Here is a 12214-nt window from a genome sequence, read left to right on the forward strand (position 1 = left end):
CATATATTATCAAAAATACAACCTAATTACAAAAATGGTCACCTTCTCAAACTTTAGTGAGAGTAGACACTATCTGAGGAGCTTTGTAAAAAAAAAATAGAAACCGGGGCTCCATACCCAGAAATTCTGATTCAGTAGATCAGGAGTAGGGCCTAGAATATGAATTTTAACAGGCACCCCTAGTGATTCTAACGTAGATGCTACTTGTAGCTTACTTCGAGGAGCACTATTTTAAAATGGCTTAAAGTGAGATGCATACTCACTGGAAGGTTTTTGAGCCTTTGAATTCCACGTAAGAAAAAAGAGGAGAGAAAACTGAAATAAAGAGAAAAATAAGATTGTTTCACATTCTCAATGGGTTCTATCCTATGGTAATCAGTGAGGCAATAGATGATTTGGCTGTGCATATATAGTATCATACTGTAAAGCTGAATCACAAAAGTGGAAGCAACCAAGATGCCTTTTCACAGGTGAATAGATAAACGAATGTGCATGTACATTCATACAGTGGAAATTTATTCAGCAATAAAAGAAAGGAGGTACCAAGCCGAGAAAAATCATGGAAGAACCTTAAACGAATATTGCTAATTGAAAGAGCCAGTCAGATAAGGCTGTATACTATATGATTCTAACTATACAACATTTTGGGAAAGGCAAAACTTTGGAGACAGTAAAGAGATAAATGGTTGCCAGGGGAGCAGGAAGAATGGGAGGGAGGAATAGGTGGAGCACAGGAAATCTTCAGGGTCATGAAATTCTCCTGTATGATATTCTAAGGGTGGATATATGCCATTATACATTTGGAAGAAACCACAGAACTGTAAAACACTAATGTAACCTATGGACTTTAGCTAATAATAATGTATTAATATTGGCTCATCAATGGTAACAAATGTACCAAAACAACTTAAGATGTAAATAATAGGGGAAACTGTGGGGGGCCAGGAGGGGGGAAGGGAAGGAATATGGAAACTCTGTGCTTTCTGCTCCGTTTTTCTGTAAATTTAAAACTGTTTTAACAAAAAGGTTTATTACTTTTTTTAATTAAGGAAAATATAAAACAATAAATAAATAAGACCAAAAAACAGTAATTCTTTAATAAGACCATTTGAGTTTTTCCAGGAATGTTTGTTTATAACTTATAAGGAAGAGCCTTCTCTAAGGAATACATAACTAATAGCATTCCTTTTTCTTTTACACTTGCTTGTGTTTTTTTTTTGTTTTTTTTTCAGTCAGAATGTCAGGGTAGATTTAGTAAATACCTTCTTTCTTCAGCTATTCCTTTTTGACCAACCTTCGTGTTCTACTGAATTGCCTAAATCTAATGTTAATGGCTTTATCTTTTCAACTGATTTATCAGAACACTTCAGCATATACATAGATATGTTCTAATACTCCTTCAATAAGCCTATTTACATTCTTTTTGAATTCCTTTATTTTCGGTTATATGATTTATTTATCCCAATCTACACTTGTGCATCTGCTATTTATATTTTATACTAGTCTCTTCATAAATATTTAAAAGGATGCTTTTAAGATGAAAAATACAAATTTGACCTTGACACTTCTCCTACCTTTATGATTCTAACAGAGAAATTATAAAGAACATGTATCCCAAGAAATCAAACTGATACACTTAAAACAATTTTTATCACATTTAGGATGGTGAATTCATTTACACCTAAAAGCTAGACCATTCTTCCATTGTATATGAGTTCTTGTTAAGATGTGCCCAAGCTTTAGGAAAGTTTAAATTTTTGATGTGTTGCATATGGTTGACAAGCAATTAAAAGAATCATTGCTTTAAACACAGTAAACCAGAATTACTAATTGGTATATATTTAGGTTTTTTCCTTCTTTTAATAAACATTAAATTACTCATATTGAAACAAAGTTATCTAAAAGAAAAATTGAGCACTAAGATGTCTATACCTATTCAATTAAATCATTCTTTAATTTCTCTCTAAACAATATATTTTTGCATTAGACAAGCATAATTTGTAAGATTCTTATTTGTCAAACAAATTTCCTCTCTTTTCCACTGGAATATCTAAATTTATGGTATGTTGGATGGAGCTGTAAATCACCATTATGAATCTGAACATTGTTGAGGTAATATTCAGATTAATCCTCAAAAATGAATAGGACTTGTTATATAATATTGAAAGTAACTATTACATAATAATGAAAGTAAATGTGAAAAAATCAATATCATAGTAATTTAAACAGGTGTTCTCAATATCTCTAACTGTAAGAGTATATTAAAGAAAGAAAAAATACTACTTTTTGTTTCTAATATACTATGACTGAAAATGAAAAGATTTTAATCTTTCTTGTGCCTTCCTTTGTTGCTGGGTGAACATGAAGTAAAGTTTATAAAGAATCTAAATTAAACAGTAATATCTCTGTCATTGGCTAAAACTTTCTTTCCCAAATTGATAGTACTTCTTTCAATGGTCAGCTTAGCTCTTTATTCGTTGATTGATTCATTATTCATTCAATAAGCATGCACTGTACCAAGCACTCCAAAGAGCTCACGGGGCCAGGGATAGACATGTAAATAGGCAATTGTAGTAAAGCATCTGTATTATGATAGAGACATACATGACTCGTAATGAGAAGATACGTTTAATAAAACCTACCTTTCAACTGGAAAATATTTCTCTGAGGCATTGAAACCATCAGAACAATCTAAACTTCATGACTCAGGCCACTTCCATTCCTTCTTCATCCTTCTTTCCCCCCTCCTAAGAGTCAGCTGGCCTGCTAAGGAAATAACATTGTGTTGTAATTATGGTTCAATTAATAACTAATTATTGTCTTTGGGCAAATACCTTATTTCCATGTCTTGAGGTTTGTCATTTAAAAACAAAGGAAAAAAAGGTGGAGAAGGGAAAAAAATTAGTTCTACTTAATTTTTTTTTTTTACTTATCAATTAGCCAGTTGTGGCTGTTCCTCAAAGTGAAAACTAATTTGATGTTGGTAGGACAAATTACTTAAAGTTTCAAAAATGGATCTATATAACATGTGGTTGTTAGAGAGCTTGCTGAGTGATTCTATATGAACAGTTTTGTTTAGTCCCTCCAAACAGAAACAATCTCAGTAAGTAGTCTGTCTAAGCATAGTTATCATTATTTTTGTTGTATCTCCTCCTATGTCTTCTTAGTGGGAGAATAGTGATTAATGGTTATCATGCCATACACTTTCATGCCCCCCTTCTTCCCATTTGATACCATGTCAATGTCAGAAATGGCATCAGCCTTTGGCATGTACTCAAAAGTTCTTGATTTCCCTTCAGTTTACATTGTCCAGCTCAGTATACCACCAATCAGAACTGTCAATGACTGAATTGTAAAATGTATTCTATCCATGTTATACTATAATTGTGGAACTGAGCTGGTTCCCTTCAAAGCTGAAATTTTATAACATATAATCTTGAATGTCCTAAATATAAATTAAAAGGGGTGCTATGGTTAAATTAGTGTAAAGTTGTTGGGGGTAAAAAAAGTCAATTTTTACCCACATCTTCATTAACAGATCAATACTTTTGGTTGGGTGAAAGTATTTGGTTGGGACAGTTTATAGGTCCACCCAATATCTGATTTCTTCTTGCAGGGGCTATTGTCTCTGAAGCCAGTTGTTAGGGGACTTGTTATAGCAAGTAATGTTTCAGAATATCTTTAATACCAGGCAGACTTTTGATAATAAACCCAAGTGCTTCCAATTTTATATAGTCAATATATGCCCTAATATATTTACATCTAATTTTATTGGCATCCAAATAATATATCCTTCCCATTCAGAATTCAAGTTTAATAATCTAAGTACATATAAAAATTATGTTTTCAATTAGAATTTGTGAACAAGTTACACGTTTTCTTCACAATTTTACCCCCTTCTTTAACATGGATTATCAAGAGTAGGCTATAATTGTTGTGAACTTCAAGACTATTTGTTTTAATGTAAAGCCTTATTTAGAAGTTAACACTACATTTGAAGTGTGTATTGTACTTTCCCAGTTTGGTAACCTGGAGAGTGATTGCCTTTACTATTCCTGCCCGTGTCTCCCATGAAAAATAGTATTCCTACTTCAGGACTCAGTTTAGGTGTCAGCACCTTGGAGGGGTGTTTACAACTTCATAAACTATTTATGCCACCTTCTTCTTGCTGTATCTAGATTCTGCTTTGTCTCTGGAACCTATATTGTGGCACTTGAGCTTCATACTAATGTGGGGAAGGAAGATGTGAATTAGTAGATTTATCTCAGTCTAAAAACTTTTAAAAATTGTCAACCACACTAGTGATGCTTTCTGTGAATTACAGAGTGGTAGAAACTGTTAGAAGCACCTCCATCCTGCCCGAGGATCCCCACTCTTACCATAATACAAACGTTACTTTTTAAGATCACAATCTCCCCTGAGATCTAGAGCAAATAATGCAACTTGGGTGTCTCACATGGCTAGGTATGTTAAGCCATGGTGGAATATACTAGACTTAAATTCCAAGTCTTAATTCTAATTGTTTAAGTTGGTCTACTATGTGATAACATTTCCTAATTGTTGCCCAGAGTTTTCCGAGTTGAGGTCTAGGTCTGATTACACAAACAGTTAACCTAAACTTGTCCCCATATTTTCCTTCTTCATATATGCAGCCATGGAAAAAATGATGGAGCCTTTGGTGAAGGGCTATGAAGGATTTGGAACTTGTGAGGATTTGGAACAGTGAGAGATGAATGTTTGTCATCAATTGGGGTTTAACAAATTAATTCCATGGTCATCTTTCTCAAACTTTCACTTCTCATAATGCTGAAAGGCATCCATTTCATTTAGCTACATAATGGTTAACTTATTAACTAATCACAATAGTTATCTATGGATCCTCTAAACACCACATTTCCTCTCTTTGAACTGTTCCATAATTCTCATGTTTTCTACTGAATCTGGACATGTACTAATTCACAAAATCATCTTAAGATGATCTATCAGGGCAGCAGCCTTTGATGTTATTAAGGATGGTTATTATATCTCTTCCTTTTTTATGGTCAAACATATTTATATTTGGCAAGTATGCACAATTATATATGTGAGTGCATATAGATTATATATCATAAATATGCATACCTTATATACATATACAGTGTGTATATGTGTATATATATATATTTATTTATTTATTTATACTTTTTACAAGAGCAACAATAAAACAAACTGACATTGTAAAGTCCTACTCTGAGTTAAGCCTATATGAGGGCAACACTTACTTCTATTAAAGCACCCATTACAGAAGACAGAATTAATGCATTCATCTCTCCTGTTAGGCTGTGAGCAACTTAAGAGCAGAAATTATGTCTTACTCATTTTTGCATTCCCAACAGCCTAGCACAGTGCCTGATTGATATAGATATAAATTTAATTGTTTTGCATTGAATTGAATTGAACTAAATTGAATCAAACTGAATTAGATTGAACCAATTGAAGTGAGTAGAATCAATCCCTTCAGTAAGGGAAATTTTACTGAATATTTCCCTTCTCAGTTCTGGAACAGAGGTAAAGTGAATACAGATGAAGCCATCATCAATTCTGTAGACAAAATACTGCAGCATTTTGAAATTCCATGCAAAGATAAATTTTTTTTTTTTTTTTTTTTTTTTCCGGTACGCAGGCCTCTTGCTGTTGTGGCTTCTCCCGTTGCGGAGCACAGGCTCCGGATGCGCAGGCTCAGCGGCCATGGCTCACGGGCCCAGCCGCTCCGCCGCATGTGGGATCTTCCCAGACTGGGGCACGAACCCACGTCCCCTACATCGGCAGGCGGACTCTCAACCACTGTGCCACCAGGGAAGCCCTAAAGAAGGATTTTTGAACATAGCATTACTTAAATAGGTCTTACTTCTTGTGGAGTTTTTAAAATCTTGGAACAGAAATAACTAAGCTTGAGCATATGATAAATTGAGAGCTTGGACACAATTTAAATCATTATATCATTAGAGAGTTCAGAGAAATTATTAAGATGATGTTCATTAAAATCCCTATTACTGCTCTATACAGTAAAACAAACTAAACAAAACTGATGGGATCAAAGTAATTTAAACTTAATTTTGATTTTTTTGAGACTAAACAATTGATGAGATTAAGTTGGGCAAAGTCATAAATATCAAATAACATTACATAAAGTGGTAGCAATGGTGGAAAAATAGGAACAGGAATGATAATAAGAGTTTCATAAGGAAAAAAAAAGTCAAACCAGGAGAGCTTAGAAAAATAAGAAAACTTTTATTCTCAAAGGAGAGAAGCACCTGGGGAGTAGCATAAGCCAGTGTCTATCAGTGAGAGGACTATGCAAACTGTATATGAATTCCTGGTACATTACGGCAAGAAACATTGAGGAAACTGAGTGGTGTAAAGACAGACATCATTTCATAGAGAGGATAATAAAAATTTTGCTTGTTGTAAGTCTCTTGAGATTACATTTGATATGTAGTGTTCAATGCTGGACACCTACCTCATTATCATGAAAGAAAGAACAATCAAAGAAAGAAAACTTTTCTTGGAAATACAGAAATGGGTTATGAAATATATTTGTTCTGGCTAAAGACAGTAATTGTACATATTCTCTAAATGCTTCTTTAACAATTCCATTAAATTTTCCTAGATATCATAATTGAATGGGCTGCACATTTTTACCCATTTAGAAGGTGTTTTGTTTTAAATTTAAATTTGCAAAAGGCTTTCTAGTAAGTTCTATCAAACCATTCCAAACTTACATTGCCCAGTGGCCTTTGGTGTTCATATATGTTAACTTATGGCTTAATGCAGATCACAGGGAGCTAATGGTAACCTAGGAACCAATCTAAAACACTGTCCAATTTCTACACTTTGCTCTACATTGAGCTTTCTGCTTAAGTAGAAGACTTTATTCTATTTCGACTCACTGGAAAACTTTGAAGATGGTTTCATTGCTTTTGCTAATATCTGATTATGGGCTATAAAATATGTATTTATGTAAGTATTTTGGTTATTACTGATGTTATTTTTCTACTGTGTAGCTTTCTACTATGTATCTTACTACAGAAACACATTCTTTTTGCTCTTTAAATCAGATTGATATAATAACATCATATGTGGTATCATTTATATATTAATAAAAGTCACCTGCATACTGAATTTTTAGTTCAGCACAGATGATGATAAAATCTTACAAAGACAAAAGGTAGCTCTTCATGCCTAAACAAAAAACATTCCCCAGAAATGTGTGTTTAAAGAGAATATAAAATACAGGATTAAATGCTAAAGTGTTGCGTTCAATCAGCTTTTGTTTTTTTTCAGGTTCAAAGTAAATAAGCCTCTGTGAAATACTATATTATGTTAACCTGCTTGTGAACTTTCTTTTACCCAGCTTTTTCTTGGTTCAGTTCTACACAGTTCAGCATGTACTATTTATGGTTAAGAAAACTTATCACATGAATCACCACTTTCCCTTAATTTATAGTTTTACTAGGAAGTGATCTGTGGGGATACACTGGATTTTTTTTTTTTTACTTCCCTATTTCTTACTGTTCAACAGAGTCTAGTGTCAACTTTGTCACTTGGTAGTCAAATACTAGAACGATTACCCTCACCCATCACACACACTACTACTAGTACTACTATTACTACTACTACTACCACCACTGCTACAACTACATCACTTCCTCCCTTCTTCTCTGAAAAAGATTATCAATCTTATTTTTGGTCAGCATTTTAATTTCTAATAAGGTACCTAGACGTTTTTATAAAAGACCCTAAGTTAACCTAAAGTGTAGACATTTCCCCAAGCCACTCATTCTCACACATTACACTTCAGACTGGACCTCTTTTAGACCCTCCTATGACCAGGCACTCTCTCCTCCCAATCTTCACAAACACTGTTCTCACTGCTAATATACATTCCCTTGCTCATTCTCCCTCCTCCTACCCGCCACAAAAACAATAAAATATAAACAGACCAATCTTATTCTCCTCTTAGGTCTCAATATAAATGTCACTTCCCCCGAGAGACCTTTCCTGATCATGTAGTTTCGTTAGTCCCTTATCCTGGAAGCTCCCATAACATCCTGTAGTTTGCTTCTTGTAGCTCTAATCACAAGTTACTGCAATGGCTTTTTTTCCCCCCTGTCTTATCATTTGCTAGACTGGAAAACCCTGAGAGCAAGGAAAAATAGCCCTAGTGCGTAGCAAAGGCCCTGACACATAGTTAACATTCAATATACGTTTGATAATTTGAAGTTAGAGAGGGCATAGCAGTGGTCTATATTATTTATCTGTTTGAAACTATCATCTTATTTTTGAAGGAACTATGTAGATTCATTTCCTGCTTCAAAGCACATCCATTGAACATGCCTTTGTCTGCTTAGGCATTCCCTGACTTCCTCTGTAAAACAGTTAGTTTATTATCTCTGTAACAGGCATTATGCTAGGTGCTGGGCCGTCTACCTCATTATATGGTTTCTTTAATACGGACTAAAAGGGTTGAGGCTCTAGATGTTTACCTTAACCCATTTTTTCCTTCTTAACCCTTCCTAAATTTAGCATTTCCATGATCATTACAGTCCATGACCATGACATCCATTACAAAAATATACCATCTACTGGTGCCATCCCCTCCACTAACATACCATGCCCTCTACTATTAAAAATATACCATCACTAGGGAAAATACTGAATAATAAGTCAATTAAAGAATTATAATTTATGCTTCATATAAATGAGAATAGATGACTGATTTTTTAATTTTAAACAAAATATAAAAGTAATAATCACAAAAATAATGAAGAAATAAAAATAATAACAGAGTATTTACAGACCATTTTAGAGAAAAGCTTGAACTAAGAAATATAAATAGAAAATGGAGTACATTTTTGCCTTGAGGAATTTGCTAAAAACACACATTTGGTCTTAGGTTCCAAATAATCAGAGGGTGGCCCAGGGCTCCCACATGTTGGAAATTCTTGGAGGGGATTTTTGATATATTAAGCTGGAACTCCCCTCAAAATATGCCTTCAGATTAAGGATCAACTAGAAGTAAATCTGTCATACTATACTCCAGACCAAAAGAATTGTGGAAAGGCTGCTTTGGCATTGAGCAAAACAGGATAAATTAAAAAGAAAGTAAAATAAGGTCCCTGAGAAATTATGGCCCTAAATATGCTCACTATGGATATGTCCTGTGGATGTGCACAGCCTGGGGCTAGAGAACCTCAGCTGAACATAGTTTAAGATTGTTACCAATTGGTAATGCCTCTCCAGTCTCCTAACAGAAGCAAATGCAAAGCCCCAGGGGCAGGGTCCATTCATCTTAGGCCACGGGGAATTTCTACAGATACTTTACCAAGGACAATGAGCAGCAAACAAAATTAATCTGACACGCAGGAAAGCATGGCAACGCGAGCTGCAAAACAAGAATCAGAAGCAGATTCCCCACTGACTTCAGCTAGTGGAATTATCAAATGCAGCTTATAAAACAACTGTGCTTGCTTACCATATTTAAAGGAAAAAAGAAAGGGTAAGCACAAGAGAGATGACAATGTTAAAGGAAAAATGAAAGGGTAAGCACAAGAGAGATGACAATGATAAACTATCTCTAGAGAACAGGAAACTCTAAAAAGGGAAAAACAGACTTCAATGAAAAGGAAACCCTACGAAGTAAAAAAAAAAATTAAAAATCAGAAATTTTTCATTTCATTTTTGTCCAAATATTGTCAAGAAACCAACTAAATTATGTTTTCATTTTAAATTCACATCTTGAATTTCAAACTGAAAAGAAAAAAATATATACACTCTCCAAAAATTATTGATCAACTTAATAAAAAATGGTTAACAATTTTATTGTGTTATACATTTGAATTTTTAGAGCTCTTAGTAATTCTTAAACACACATGGACTCAAAGCTCAATCCAAAATATGGTAAGCACTGGGCACCTTTTATTCCTTGATTCCTGTCTGAAACAAAATTATTAGGAGTCCCTGCTATGATGATGGTGTATTCTGGGCACTTCTTGGAATAAATAATGTACAGGAATCATTCAAATGCATATTCAGTGGGAAGCCATCTGGCTCCGTGTGAATTTATGAATATTTTAGCTTGCTCAGCTAGTCAAAAGTAAAATCTGGCACTTGGGATTATCATGTAGATTTGTGACATATATTATAAAAAAATTGCTTCTATAAATCAATGATTGACATATCTACTAAAGCATAGTTTCTTTCTTTCATCATTGATTGAGTCCACTTAAACTATGTATAATATGGCATGCTTAGTTTGGAAGTCATCATAATTCAACTTGAATTACAACATGCAATGTTTTATTAAAATAGTTGCATATAAAAAGAGAATCTCAGCATTGGGTTAGACTTTATAGGTTACTGTAGGGGACACTGTGATGTGGCACCCACATTTTTTCTTCAATGAAGGGCTTATTACCTTATTACTTTAGCTACCAGGAGTGCTGTCAGTAGACATGTTTCAGCTGTCAGCCCCATTCACTGACTACCTCAGCCACAGAGAGCTATCTTGCCCAAGGTACTCCTTCCTAAGATGGCCATATCCAGTGATGATTGATTTGGGCTATAAATTGTGGCCACTCTGGTCCAACTCAGGACAGCACTAAAGTGTCATTCTGGCACCAGAATTTCTCCTGAGATTAGCCAATCAAGATTGTCATTGGGCCTGCATCACCGCTTGACTTCTCTCTTCTTAATCCTGCTTCTATTCCCTTCCTTGAACAATTATTAGTCTCAAGAGCACTTATTAAGAAATGTACAGCACTCTAAACTCCATTTCAGATCCTGCTTTCCAGAACACTCAACCAGCAGCCATTATCTAATCCTACCTCTTACCTAAAACAAGTACTTCTTGGGAAAACTCTTGTGTAAATTGTATCCCAATCACTTTGCTTCAATACTTCTGGCATTAGGAAGCTTAGTATCTCATAAGACAATTCACTCTATTATTGAGCAAAGTTATTTCTAATATTGTATAAACACTTTCTTCCTTGTAACATCTGAAACAATATGAAACCAACTTCATCATCCTACTGATTTAATCATTAATGAATTAAATGGCATTCTCATGAATGCTCACAATTTATAGGAGAATTACATTTTTAACATCTTTGAGAATTATACTTTCATAATTACAAATATAGATTTGAGAGTTGATAGCACACAGATGATATGAGAATGAATGATATCCAAAGGAGTAAATGTGGGTAGAGAAACCTAAACACAAAGACCTGTGACCTTCCAGTGATATGAGGTAAGAATGATGATGAGGAACCAGTTAAGGAGACTTCAAAAGAGGGATGAATGAGTTAGGAAAAGAACTAGTAGTGTGGGGTTCCTTGAAGCCAAATGAGGAATGCATTTCAAAGAAGGAGTGATTACTTGAGACAAATGCTGCTGAACTGGACTGAAGATGAGAACTAGATAGAATAGCGAATTGTTTTTCTTCCAGTTTTATTGAGACATAATGGACATATATCACTGTATAACTTTAAGGTGGACAGCATAATGATTTGACTTACATACATCATGAAATGATGGTTACAGTAAGTTTAGTAAACATCCATCATTTCATATAGATACAAAATAAAAGGGAAAAGTATTCTTCCTTCTGATGAGAGCTCAGTATTTACTATCTTAAAACTTTCATATATAACATATAGTGTTAATTATATTATTCATGTGGTATATCACATCCATCCTTAGTACTTATTTATAATTGTAAGTTTGTACTTTTTGACCACCATCATCCTATTCCCTCTCCCCCCACCTCCTGCCCTTGGTAATCACAGATCTGATCTCTTTTCCTATCAGCTTGTTTGTTTGCTTGTTTTTTCAAGTGTTATGGACTTTTAACACTATGTTAGTTCCTGGTGTACAATATAGAGATTCAATATTTCTATACATTACAAAATGATCAACACAATAATAAGTCTAGTTACTATCTGTTGCAAAGATATTACTGGATTTATCAGAACAAAGAGTCCTGGAAATCCTCAGAGGAGCAAGTTCAGTGGAGTAAAGTGAAGAGGTAAAGACTGAACTAGGTTGGAGAGTGAATGGGATAAAATATATTGCAGAATGGAAGTTTAGATTATTCTAGGAATTTTAGTGTTAAGGGAGCAGAGAAATGAAGTAATAGCTGAAGGAAGTGGAGTCAAGAAATAATTCTTTTTTT

The 12214-nt window shown here is 34.2% G+C and overlaps 1 protein-coding gene across 1 annotated transcript in view; it reads right to left on the reverse strand.

Moving 5' to 3' along the window:
- Window positions 1–2725, reverse strand: part of TNNI3K (TNNI3 interacting kinase) — a 285169-nt gene extending 282444 nt beyond the window's left edge. Inside the window, exon 1 of the mRNA XM_029229957.1 lies at window positions 2643–2725. The gene's annotated coding sequence lies outside the window, so the exon portion shown is untranslated. The remainder of the gene's footprint in view (window positions 1–2642) is intronic.
- Window positions 2726–12214: the final 9489 nt, after the last annotated feature.

The sequence above is a fragment of the Monodon monoceros genome, unplaced genomic scaffold (assembly GCF_005190385.1).
Source record: "Monodon monoceros isolate NGI ecotype Baffin Bay Population unplaced genomic scaffold, NGI_Narwhal_1 Super_Scaffold_18, whole genome shotgun sequence".
NCBI lineage: Eukaryota > Metazoa > Chordata > Mammalia > Artiodactyla > Monodontidae > Monodon > Monodon monoceros.